This window comes from Oncorhynchus gorbuscha, unplaced genomic scaffold (genome assembly GCF_021184085.1).
Source record: "Oncorhynchus gorbuscha isolate QuinsamMale2020 ecotype Even-year unplaced genomic scaffold, OgorEven_v1.0 Un_scaffold_1671, whole genome shotgun sequence".
Lineage (NCBI taxonomy): Eukaryota > Metazoa > Chordata > Actinopteri > Salmoniformes > Salmonidae > Oncorhynchus > Oncorhynchus gorbuscha.
Window position 1 is genome coordinate 55,385 of NW_025746385.1, and position 13,336 is coordinate 68,720.

The window sequence follows — 13,336 nt, forward strand, 5'->3', positions numbered from 1 at the left end:
CCTAATGACAAGTTATTCTTTCCCATACCGGGAGTTGAACCCGGGCCACCTGGGTGAAAACCAGGTATCCTAACCGCTAGACCATATGGGAAGACACATACTTAAAATACACATCACAGACAAATCTTTAAATGTTGACATTATGCCTGTTGGATTCAAAAACTACATCTTTTTTTCTCAGAGATGTCCAGATGAAATCCGTCTAAAATGTGTTTGAAGTGACAACAGCCAGAAGCACTGAAAGGTATACAGTATAATTCCCAGCTTGATTTCAGTCAATTAAATAAAGTATTGAGTCAGCCAGGAGTCGAACCTAGAATCTTCTGATCTGTAGTCAGATACATTACCCATTGCGCCACTGGCCACACATCTAAACTGAAGTCAGGTCACAGCTAGACCAGTGTACACAGTCATAGCGTCTGTCAACAACAAGTTTCCTTGGTTTTCTGTTTAAGATGCATATCTTAATTTGATCCTCCTGTTGTTGCATGAATTTTACTGCAGAGCAAGAAATGCAGCCATGAAGTGTATTCAACGTTTAAAAAGACTTGTATAATTTGAATCTACATGACATGTCACTGAGGGAATATTGTTGTATTGTGAGAAACTGCTGCATCTGTTGTTACACAAGTACGTACCTTACGACAAGATATTCTTTCCCATACTGGGAGTTGAACCAGGGCCACCTGGGTGAAAACCAGGAATCCTAACCGCTAGACAATATGGGTAGACACTTACTTAAAATACACATCACAGACAAATCTTTAAATGTTGATATTATGCCTGTTGGATTCAAAAACTACATCTTTTTTTCTCAGAGATGTTGGGGAATGTCCAGATGAAATACGTCTAAAATGTGTTTGAAGTGAGAACAGCCAGAAGCACTGAAAGGTATACAGTATCATTCCCTGCTTGATTTCAGTCAATTAAACAAAGTATTGAGCCAGCCAGGAGTCGAACCTAGAATCTTCTGATCCGTAGTCAGACACTTTATCCATTGCGCCACTGGCCCCACCTCTAAGCTGAAGTCAGGTCACAACTAGACCAGTGTACACAGTCATAGCGTCTGTCAACAACAAGGTTCCTTGGTTTTCAGTTTCAGATGCATATCTTAATTTGATCCTCCTGTTGCTGCATTAATTTTACTGCAGAGCAAGAAATGCAACCATTAAGTGAATTCAACGTTTAAAAAGCCTTGTATAATTTGAATCTACATGACATGTCACATTTCCTGTTGCTGAGGGAATATTGTTTTGTGAAACTGCTGCATCTGTTGTTACACAAGTGCGTACCTAACGACAAGTTATTCTTTCTTATACCGGGAGTTGAACCTAGGCCACCTGGGTGAAAACCAGGAATCCTATTCAACGTTTAAAAAGCCTTGTATAATTTGAATCTACATAACTTGTCACATTTCCTGTTGCTGAGGGAATATTGTTGTGTTGTGAGAAACTGCTGCATCTGTTGTTACACAAGTGGGTACCTTACGAAAATATATTCTTTCCCATACCACCTGGGTGAAAACCAGGAATCCTATTCAACGTTTAAAAACCCTTGTATAATTTGAATCTACATAAAATTTAACATTTCCTGAGGGAATACTGTTGTGTTCTGAGAAAATGCTGCATCTTTTGTTACACAAGTGAGTACCTAACGACAAGATATTCTTTCCCATACCGGGAGTTGAACCCAGGCAACCTGGGTGAAAACCAGGAATCCTAACTGCTAGACCATATGGGAAGACACATACTTAAAATACACATCACAGACAAATCTTTAAATGTTGACATTATGCCTGTTGGATTTAAAAGCAACATCTCTTTTCTCAGAGAGGTTGGGGAATGTCCAGATGAAATCCATCTATAATGTGTTTGAAGTGAGAACAGCCAGAAGCACTGAAAGGTAAACAGTATCATTCCCAGCTTGATTTCAGTCAATTAAGTAAATTATTGAGCCAGCAAGGAGTTGAACATAGAATCTTCTGATCTGTAGTCAGACACGTTATCCATTGTGCCACTGGCCCCACGTCTAAAACGAAGTCAGGTCACAGCTAGACCAGTGTACACAGTCATAGCTTCTCTCAACAACAAGTTTCCTTTTTTTTCTGTTTCAGATGCATATCTTAATTTGATCCTCCTGTTGTTGCATGAATTTTACTGCAGAGCAAGAAATGCAGCCATGAAGTGTATTCAACATTTTAAAAAATTGTATAATTCGAATCTACATGACATGTCACATTTCATGTGCTGAGAGAATATTGTTGTGTTGTGTGAAACTGCTGCATCTGTTGTTACACAAGTGGGTACCTAATGACAAGATATCCTTTCCCATACCGGGAGTTGAACCCGGGCCACCTGGGTGAAAACCAGGAATCCTAACCGCTTGACCATATGGGAAGACAAATACTTAAAATACACATCACAGACAAATCTTTAAATGTTGACATTATGCCTGTTTGATTTAAAAGCTACATCTTTTTTAATACAGTATCATTCCCTGCTTGATTTCAGTCACTTAAACAAAGTATTGAGCCAGCCAGGAGTCGAACCTAGAATCTTCTGATCCGTAGTCAGACACGTTATCCATTCAAATCAAATCAAATCAAATTTTATTTGTCACATACACATGGTTAGCAGATGTTAATGCGAGTGTAGCGAAATGCGTGTGCTTCTAGTTCCGACAATGCAGTGATAACCAACAAGTAATCTAACTAACAATTCCAAAACTACTGTCTTATACACAGTGTAAGGGGATAAGGAACATGTACATAAGGATATATGAATGAGTGATGGTACAGAGCAGCATACAGTAGATGGTATCGAGTACAGTATATACATATGAGATGAGTGTGTAGACAAAGTAAACAAAGTGGCATAGTTAAAGTGGCTAGTGATACATGTGTTACATAAGGATGCAGTCGATGATGTAGAGTACAGTATATACATATGCATATGAGATGAATAATGTAGGGTAAGTAACATTATATAAGGTAGCATTGTTTAAAGTGGCTAGTGATATATATACATCATTTCCCATCAATTCCCATTATTAAAATGGCTGGAGTTGGGTCAGTGTCAATGACAGTGTGTTGGCAGCAGCCACTCAATGTTAGTGGTGGCTGTTTAACAGTCTGATGGCCTTGAGATAGAAGCTGTTTTTCAGTCTCTCGGTCCCAGCTTTGATGCACCTGTACTGACCTCGCCTTCTGGATGATAGCGGGGTGAACAGGCAGTGGTTCGGGTGGTTGATGTCCTTGATGATCTTTATGGCCTTCCTGTAACAACGGGTGGTTTAGGTGTCCTGGAGGGCAGGTAGTTTGCCCCCGGTGATGTGTTGTGCAGTCCTCACTACCCTCTGGAGAGCCTTACGGTTGAGGGCGGAGCAGTTGCCGTACCAGGCGGTGATACAGCCCGCCAGGATGCTCTCGATTGTGCATATGTAGAAGTTTGTGAGTGCTTTTGGTGACAAGCCGAATTTCTTCAGCCTCCTGAGGTTGAATAGGCGCTGCTGCGCCTTCTTCACGACGCTGTCAGTGTGAGTGGACCAATTCAGTTTGTCTGTGATGTGTATGCCGAGGAACTTAAAACTAGCTACCCTCTCCACTACTGTTCCATCGATGTGGATAGGGGGGTGTTCCCTCTGCTGTTTCCTGAAGTCCACAATCATCTCCTTAGTTTTGTTGACGTTGAGTGTGAGGTTATTTTCCTGACACCACACTCCGAGGGCCCTCACCTCCTCCCTGTAGGCCGTCTCGTCGTTGTTGGTAATCAAGCCTACCACTGTTGTGTCGTCCGCAAACTTGATGATTGAGTTGGAGGCGTGCGTGGCCACGCAGTCGTGGGTGAACAGGGAGTACAGGAGAGGGCTCAGAACGCACCCTTGTGGGGCCCCCGTGTTGAGGATCAGCGGGGAGGAGATGTTGTTGCCTACCCTCACTGGCACCACGTCTAAGCTGAAGTCAGGTCACAGCTAGACAAATGTACACAGTCATAGCGTCTGTCAACAACAAGGTACCTTGGTTTTCTGTTTCAGATGCATATCTCAATCTGTTGTTGCATGAATTTTACTGCAGAGCAAGAAATGCAGCCATGAAGTGTATTCAACGTTTAAAAATAATTGTATAATTCAAATCTACATGACATGTCACATTTCATGTTGCTGAGTGAATATTGTTGTGTTGTGTGAAAGTACTGCATCTGTTGTTACACAAGTGCGTACCTAATGACAAGTTATTCTTTCCCATACCGGGAGTTGAACCCGGGCCACCTGGGTGAAAACCAGGAATCCTAACCTCTAGACCATATGGGAAGACACATACTTAAAATACACATCACAGACAAATCTTTAAATGTTGACATCATGCCTGTTGGATTTAAAAGCTACATCTTTTTTTCTCAGAGATTTTGGGGAATGTCCAGATGAAATCCGTCTAAAATGTGTTTAATGTGAGAACAGCCAGAAGCACTGAAAGGTATACAGTATCATTCCCAGCTTAAAATACACATCACAGTCAAATCTTTAAATGTTGACATTATGCCTGTTTGATATAAAAGCTACATCTTTTTTAATACAGTATCATTCCCTGCTTGATTTCAGTCAATTAAACAAAGTATTGAGACAGCCAGGAGTCGAACCTAGAATCTTCTAATCCGTAGTCAAACAAGTTATCCATTGCGCCACTGGCAACACGTCTAAGATGAAGTCAGGTCACAGCTAGACCAGTGTACACAGTCATAGCGTTTCTCAACAACAAGGTTCCTTGGTTTTCTGTTTCAGATGCATATGTTAATTTGATCCTCCTGTTGTTGCATGAATTTTACTGCAGAGCAAGAAATGCAGCCATGAAGTGTATTCAACGTTTAAAAACGTTATATAATATGAATCTACATAACATGTGACATTTCCTGTTGCTGAGGGAATATTGTTTTGTGAAACTGCTGCATCTGTTGTTACACAAGTGCGTACCTAACGACAAGTTATTCTTTCTTATACCGGGAGTTGAACCTAGGCCACCTGGGTGAAAACCAGGAATCCTATTCAACGTTTAAAAACCCTTGTATAATTTGAATCTACATAACAAGTCACATTTCCTGTTGCTGAGGGAATATTGTTGTGTTGTGAGAAACTGCTGCATCTGTTGTTACACAAGTGGGTACCTTACGAAAAGATATTCTTTCCCATACCACCTGGGTGAAAACCAGGAATCCTATTCAACGTTTAAAAACCCTTGTATAATTTGAATCTACATAAAATGTAACATTTCCTGAGGGAATACTGTTGTGTTCTGAGAAAATGCTGCATCTTTTGTTACACAAGTGAGTACCTAACGACAAGATATTCTTTCCCATACCGGGAGTTGAACCCAGGCAACCTGGGTGAAAACCAGGAATCCTAACTGCTAGACCATATGGGAAGACACATACTTAAAATACACATCACAGACAAATCTTTAAATGTTGACATTATGCCTGTTGGATTTAAAAGCAACATCTCTTTTCTCAGAGAGGTTGGGGAATGTCCAGATGAAATCCATCTATAATGTGTTTGAAGTGAGAACAGCCAGAAGCACTGAAAGGTAAACAGTATCATTCCCAGCTTGATTTCAGTCAATTAAGTAAATTATTGAGCCAGCCAGGAGTCGAACCTAGAATCTTCTGATCCGTAGTCAGACACGTTATCCATTGCGCCACTGGCCCCACATCTAAGCTTAAGTCAGGTCATAGCTAGACCAGTGTACACAGTCATAGCGTCTCTCAACAACAAGGTTCCTTGGTTTTCTGTTTCAGATGCATATCTTAATTTGATCCTCCTGTTGTTGCATGAATTTTACTGCAGAGCAAGAAATGCAGCCATGAAGTGTATTCAACGTTTAAAAAACATTATATAATATGAATCTACATAACATGTCACATTTCCTGTTGCTGAGTGAATATTGTTGTGTTGTGTGAAAGTACTGCATCTGTTGTTACACAAGTGCGTACCTAATGACAAGTTATTCTTTCCCATACCGGGAGTTGAACCCAGGCCACCTGGGTGAAAACCAGGAATCCTAAACGCTAGACCATATGGGAAGACACATACTTAAAATACATATCACAGACAAATCTTTAAATGTTGACATCATGCCTGTTGGATTCAAAAACTACATCTTTTTTTTCTCAGAGATGTTGGGGAATGTCCAGATGAAATCTGTCTAAAATGTGTTTGAAGTGAGAACAGCCAGAAGCACTGAAAGGTATACAGTATCATTCCCAGCTTGATTTCAGTCAATTAAATAAAGTATTGAGCCAGCCAGGAGTCGAACCTAGAATCTTCTGATCCGTAGTCAGACACGTTATCCATTGCGCCACTGGCCCCACGTCTAAGCTGAAGTCAGGTCACAGCTAGAACAGTGTACACAGTCATGGCGTCTGTCAGCAAAAAGGTTCCTTGGTTTTCTGTTTCAGATGCATATGTTAATTTGATCCTCCTGTTGTTGCATGAATTTTACTGCAGAGCAAGAAATGCAGCCATGAAGTGTATTCAACGTTTAAAAAGCCTTGTATAATTTTAATCTACATAACAAGTCACATTTCCTGTTGCTGAGGGAATATTGTGTTGTGAGAAACTGCTGCATCTGTTGTTACACAAGTGGGTACCTAAAGAAAATATGTTCTTTCCCATACCGGGAGTTGAACACGGCCACCTGGGTGAAAACCAGGAATCCTAACCGCTAGACCATATGGGAAGAAATATACTTAAAATACACATCACAGACAAATCTTTAAATGTTGACATTATGCCTGTTGGATTCAAAAACTACATCTTTTTTCTCAGAGATGTTGGGGAATGTCCAGATGAAATCCGTCTAAAATGTGTTTAAAGTGAGAACAGCCAGAAGCACTGAAAGATATACAGTATCATTCCGAGCTTGATTTCAGTCAATTAAATAAAGTATTGAGCCTGCCAGGAGTCGAACCTAGAATCTTCTGATCTGTAGTCAGACACGTTATCCATTGCGCCACTGGCCCCACGTCTAAGCTGAAGTCAGGTCACAGCTAGACCAGTGTACACAGTCATGGCGTCTGTCAACAACAAGGTTCCTTGGTTTTCTGTTTCAGATGCATATCTTAATTTGATCCTCCTGTTGTTGCATGAATTTTACTGCAGAGCAAGAAATGCAGCCATGAAGTGTATTCAACGTTTAAAAAGCCATGTATAATTTGAATCTACATAACAAGTCACATTTCCTGTTGCTGAGGGAATATTGTTGTGTTGTGAGAAACTGCTGCATCTGTTGTTACACAAGTGGGTACCTAACAAAAATATATTCTTTCCCATACCGGGAGATGAACCCGGGCCACCTGGGTGAAAACCAGGAATCCTAACCACTAGACCATATGGGAAGACACATACTTAAAATACACATCACAGACAAATCTTTAAATGTTGACATTATGCCTGTTGGATTTAAAAGCATCTGTTGTTACACAAGTGTGTACCTACGAAAATATATTATTTCCCATACTGGGAGTTGAACCCGGGACACCTGGGTGAAAACCAGGAATCTTAACCGCTAGACCATATGGGTAGACACATACTTAAAATACACATCACAGACAAATCTTTAAATGTTGATATTATGCCTGTTGGATTCAAAAACTACATCTTTTTTCTCAGAGATGTTGGGGAATGTCCAGATGAAATCTGTCTAAAATGTGTTTGAAGTGAGAACAGCCAGAAGCACTGAAAGGTATACAGTATCATTCCCAGCTTGATTTCAGTCAATTAAATAAAGTATTGAGCCAGCCAGGAGTCGAACCTAGAATCTTCTGATCCGTAGTCAGACACGTTATCCATTGCACCACTGGCCCCACGTCTAAACTGAAGTCAGGTCACAGCTAGAACAGTGTACACAGTCATGGCGTCTGTCAACAAAAAAGTTCCTTGGTTTTCTGTTTCAGATGCATATCTTCATTTGATCCTCCTGTTGTTGCATGAATTTTACTGCAGAGCAAGAAATGCAGCCATGAAGTGTATTCAACGTTTAAAAAGCCTTGTATAATTTTAATCTACATAACAAGTCACATTTCCTGTTGCTTAGGGAATATTGTTGTGTTGTGAGAAACTGCTGCATCTGTTGTTACACAAGTGGGTACCTAAAGAAAATATATTCTTTCCCATACCGGGAGTTGAACCTGGCCAGAGATGTTGGGGAATGTCCAGATGAAATCTGTCTAAAATGTGTTTGAAGTGAGAACAGCCAGAAGCACTGAAAGGTATACAGTATCATTCCCAGCTTGATTTCAGTCGATTAAACAAAGTATTGAGCCAGCCAGGAGTCGAACCTAGAATCTTCTTATCCGTATTCAGACACGTTATCCATTGCAACACTGGCCCCACGTCTAAGCTGAAGTCAGGTCACAGCTAGACCAATGTACACAGTCATAGCGTCTGTCAAAAACAAGGTTCCTTGGTTTTCGGTTTCAGATGCATATGTTAATTTGATCCTCCTGTTGTTGCATGAATTTTACTGTAGAGCAAGAAATGCAGCCATGAAGTGTATTCAAACGTTTAAAAAGCCTTGTATAATTTGAATCTACATGACTCTTCCTGTTGCTGAGAGAATATTGTTGTGTTGTGAGAAACTGCTGCATCTGTTGTTACACAAGTGCGTACCACACCAAAAGATATTCTTTCCCATACCGGGAGTTGAACCCGGGGCACCTGGGTGAAAAGCAGGAATCCTAACTGCTAGACCATATGGGAAGAAACATACTTAAAATACACATCACAGACAAATCTTTAAATGTTGACATTATGCCTGTTGGATTTAAAAGCTACATCTTTTTTTCTCAGAGATGTTGGGGAATGTCCAGATGAAATCCGTCTAAAATGTGTTTGAAGTGAGAACAGCCAGAAGCACTGAAAGGTATACAGTATCATTTCCAGCTTGATTTAAGTCAATTAAATAAAGTATTGAGCCAGCCAGGAGTCGAACCTAGAATCTTCTGATCCATAGTCAGACACGTTATCCATTGCGCCACTGGCCCCACGTCTAAGCTGAAGTCAGGTCACAGCTAGACAAGTGTACACAGTCATAGCGTCTCTCAACAACAAGGTTCCTTGGTTTTCTGTTTCAGATGCATATCTTAATTTGATCCTCCTGTTGTTGCATGAATTTTACTGCAGAACAAGAAATCCAGCCATGAAGTTTATTCAACGTTTAAAAAACGTTATATAATATGAATCTACATAACATGTCACATTTCCTGTTGCTGAGTGAATATTGTTGTGTTGTGTGAAAGTACTGCATCTGTTGTTACACAAGTGCGTACCTAATGACAAGTTATTCTTTCCCATACCGGGAGTTGAACACGGGCCACCTGGGTGAAAATCAGGAATCCTAAACGCTAGACCATATGGGAAGACACATACTTAAAATACACATCACAGACAAATCTTTAAATGTTGACATTATGCCTGTTTGATTTAAAAGCTACATCTACAGTACAGTATCATTCCCTGCTTGATTTCAGTCAATTAAACAAAGTATTGAGACAGCCAGGAGTTGAACCTAGAATATTCTGATCCGTAGTCAGACACGTTATCCATTGCGCCAGTGGCACCACGGCTAAGCTGAAGTCAGGTCACAGCTAGACCAGTGTACACAGTCATAGCGTTTCTCAACAACAAGGTTCCTTGGTTTTCTGTTTAAGATGCATATGTTAATTTGATCCTCCTGTTGTTGCATGAATTTTACTGCAGAGCAAGAAATGCAGCCATGAAGTGTATTCAACGTTTAAAAATAATTGTATAATATGAATCTACATAACAAGTCACATTTCCTGTTGCTGAGGGAATATTGTTGTGTTGTGTGAAACTGCTGCATCTGTTGTTGCACACGTGGGTACCTAACGAAAATATATTCTTTCCGATATCGGGACTTGAACCCGGGACACCTGGGTGAAAACCAGGAATCATAAGCCCTAGACCATATGGGAAGATAAATACTTAAAATACACATCACAGACAAATCTTTAAATGTTGACATCATGCCTGTTGGATTTAAAAGCTACATCTTTTTTTCTCAGAGATGTTGGGGAATGTCCAGATGAAATCCGTGTAAAATGTGTTTGAAGTGAGAACAGCCGGAAGCACTGAAAATACAGTATCATTCACAGCTTGATTTCAGTCAATTAAACAAAATATTGAGCAAGCCAGGAGTCGAACCTAGAATCTTCTGATCTGTAGTCAGACACGTTATCCATTGTGCCACTGGCCCCACATCTAAAATGAAGTCAGGTCACAGCTAGACCAGTGTACACAGTCATAGCGTCTGTCAACAAAAAGGTTCCTTGGTTTTCTGTTTCAGATGCATATCTTAATTTGATCCTCCTGTTGTTGCATGAATTTTACTGCAGAGCAAGAAATGCAGCCATGAAGTGTATTCAACGTTTTAAAAAACTTATATAATTTGAATCTACATAACATGTCACATTTCCTGTTGATGAGGGAATATTGTTGTGTTGTGTGAAACTGCTGCATCTGTTGTTACACAAGTGGGTACCTAACGAAAAGATATTCTTTCCCATACCGGGAGTCAAACCCGGGCCACCTGGGTGAAAACCAGGAATCCTAACTCTTAGACCATATGGGAAGACATATACTTAAAATACACATCACAGACAAATCTTTAAATGTTGACATTATGCCTGTTGGATTCAAAAGCTACATCTTTTTTTCTCAGAGATGTTGGGGAATGTCCAGATGAAATCCGTCTAAAATGTGTTTGAAGTGAGAACAGCCAGAAGCACTGAAAGTTATACAGTATCATTCCCAGCTTGATTTCAGTCAATTAAACAAAGTATTGACCAAGCCAGGAGTCGAACCTAGAATCTTCTGATCCGTAGTCAGACACGTTATGCATTGCGCCACTGGCCCCACGTCTAAGCTGAAGTCAGGTCACAGCTAGACCAGTGTACACAGTCTTGGCGTCTGTCAACAACAAGGTTCCTCGGTTTTCTGTTTCAGATGCATATCTTAATTTGATCCTCCTGTTGTTGCATGAATTTTACTGCAGAGCAAGAAATGCAGCCATGAAGTGTATTCAACGTTTAAAAAGCTTTGTATAATTTGAATCTACATAATAAGTCACATTTCCTGTTGCTGAGGGAATATTGTTGTGTTGTGAGAAACTGCTGCATCTGTTGTTGCACACGTGGGTACCTAACGACAATATATTCTTTCTCATAAAGGGAATTGAAACCTGGCCACCTGGGTGAAAACCAGGAATCCTTACCGCTAGACCATATGGGAAGAAACATACTTAAAATACACATCACAGTCAAATCTTTAAATGTTGACATTATGCCTGTTTGATTTAAAAGCTACATCTTTTTTTAATACAGTATCATTCCCTGCTTGATTTCAGTCAATTAAACAAAGTATTGAGACAGCCAGGAGTTGAACCTAGAATCTTCTGATCCGTAGTCAGACACGGTTATCCATTGCGCCAACGTTTAAAAAAACGTATATAATTTGAATCTACATAACATGTCACATTTCCTGTTGATGAGGGAATATTGTTGTGTTGTGTGAAACTGCTGCATCTGTTGTTACACAAGTGGGTACCTAACGAAAAGATATTCTTTCCCATACCGGGAGTCAAACCCAGGCCACCTGGGTGAAAACCAGAATCCTAACTCTTAGACCATATGGGAAGACATATACTTAAAATACACATCACAGACAAATCTTTAAATGTTGACATTATGCCTGTTGGATTCAAAACTACATCTTTCTTATCAGAGATGTTGGGGAATGTCCAGATGAAATCCGTCTAAAATGTGTTTGAAGTGAGAACAGCCAGAAGCACTGAAAGTTATACAGTATCATTCCCAGCTTGATTTCAGTCAATTAAATAAAGTATTGAGCCAGCCAGGAGTCGAACCTAGAATCTTCTGATCCGTAGTCAGACACGTTATCCATTGCGCCAACGTTTAAAAGCCTTATATAATTTGAATCTACATAACATGTCACATTTCCTGTTGATGAGGGAATATTGTTGTGTTGTGTGAAACTGCTGCATCTGTTGTTACACAAGTGGGTACCTAACGAAAAGATATTCTTTCCCATACCGGGAGTCGAACCCAGGCCACCTGGGTGAAAACCAGGAATCCTAACTCTTAGACCATATGGGAAGACATATACTTAAAATACACATCACAGACAAATCTTTAAATGTTGACATTATGCCTGTTGGATTCAAAAACTACATCTTTCTTATCAGAGATGTTGGGGAATGTCCAGATGAAATCCGTCTAAAATGTGTTTGAAGTGAGAACAGCCAGAAGCACTGAAAGTTATACAGTATCATTCCCAGCTTGATTTCAGTCAATTAAATAAAGTATTGAGCCAGCCAGGAGTCAAACCTAGAATCTTCTGATCCGTAGTCAGACACGTTATCCATTGCGCCACTGGCCCCACGTCTAAGCTGAAGTCAGGTCACAGCTAGACCAGTGTACACAGTCGTAGCGTTTCTCAACAACAAGGTTCATTGGTTTTCTGTTTCAGATGCATATGTTAATTTGATCCTCCTGTTGTTGCATGAATTTTACTGCAGAGCAAGAAATGCAGCCATGAAGTGTATTCAACGTTTAAAAAACATTATATAATATGAATCTACATAACATGTCACATTTCCTGTTGCTGAGTGAATATTGTTGTGTTGTGTGAAAGTACTGCATCTGTTGTTACACAAGTGCGTACCTAATGACAAGTTATTCTTTCCCATACCGGGAGTTGAACCCCGGCCACCTGGGTGAAAACCAGGAATCATAAGCCCTAGACCATATGGGAAGATAAATACTTAAAATACACATCACAGACAAATCTTTAAATGTTGACATCATGCCTGTTGGATTTAAAAGCTACATCTTTTTTTCTCAGAGATGTTGGGGAATGTCCAGATGAAATCCGTGTAAAATGTGTTTGAAGTGAGAACAGCCGGAAGCACTGAAAATACAGTATCATTCACAGCTTGATTTCAGTCAATTAAACAAAATATTGAGCAAGCCAGGAGTCGAACCTAGAATCTTCTGATCTGTAGTCAGACACGTTATCCATTGTGCCACTGGCCCCACATCTAAAATGAAGTCAGGTCACAGCTAGACCAGTGTACACAGTCATAGCGTCTGTCAACAAAAAGGTTCCTTGGTTTTCTGTTTCAGATGCATATCTTAATTTGATCCTCCTGTTGTTGCATGAATTTTACTGCAGAGCAAGAAATGCAGCCATGAAGTGTATTCAACGTTTTAAAAAACTTATATAATTTGAATCTACATAACATGTCACA

General features: G+C 40.1%; 4 non-coding genes across 4 annotated transcripts; all 4 read right to left on the reverse strand.

The window, feature by feature from the left end:
• Nucleotides 1-19: 19 nt before the first annotated feature.
• On the reverse strand, nt 20-91 carry trnae-uuc. Its single transcript has one exon. It is a non-coding gene; the product is annotated as a tRNA-Glu (tRNA).
• A 5,532-nt stretch (nt 92-5,623) lies between these two features.
• On the reverse strand, nt 5,624-5,696 carry trnar-acg. Its single transcript has one exon. It is a non-coding gene; the product is annotated as a tRNA-Arg (tRNA).
• A 587-nt stretch (nt 5,697-6,283) lies between these two features.
• On the reverse strand, nt 6,284-6,356 carry trnar-acg. The gene has a single exon. It is a non-coding gene; the product is annotated as a tRNA-Arg (tRNA).
• Nucleotides 6,357-8,959: 2,603 nt separating this feature from the next.
• On the reverse strand, nt 8,960-9,032 carry trnah-aug. Its single transcript has one exon. It is a non-coding gene; the product is annotated as a tRNA-His (tRNA).
• Between the last annotated feature and the right edge of the window lie 4,304 nt (nt 9,033-13,336).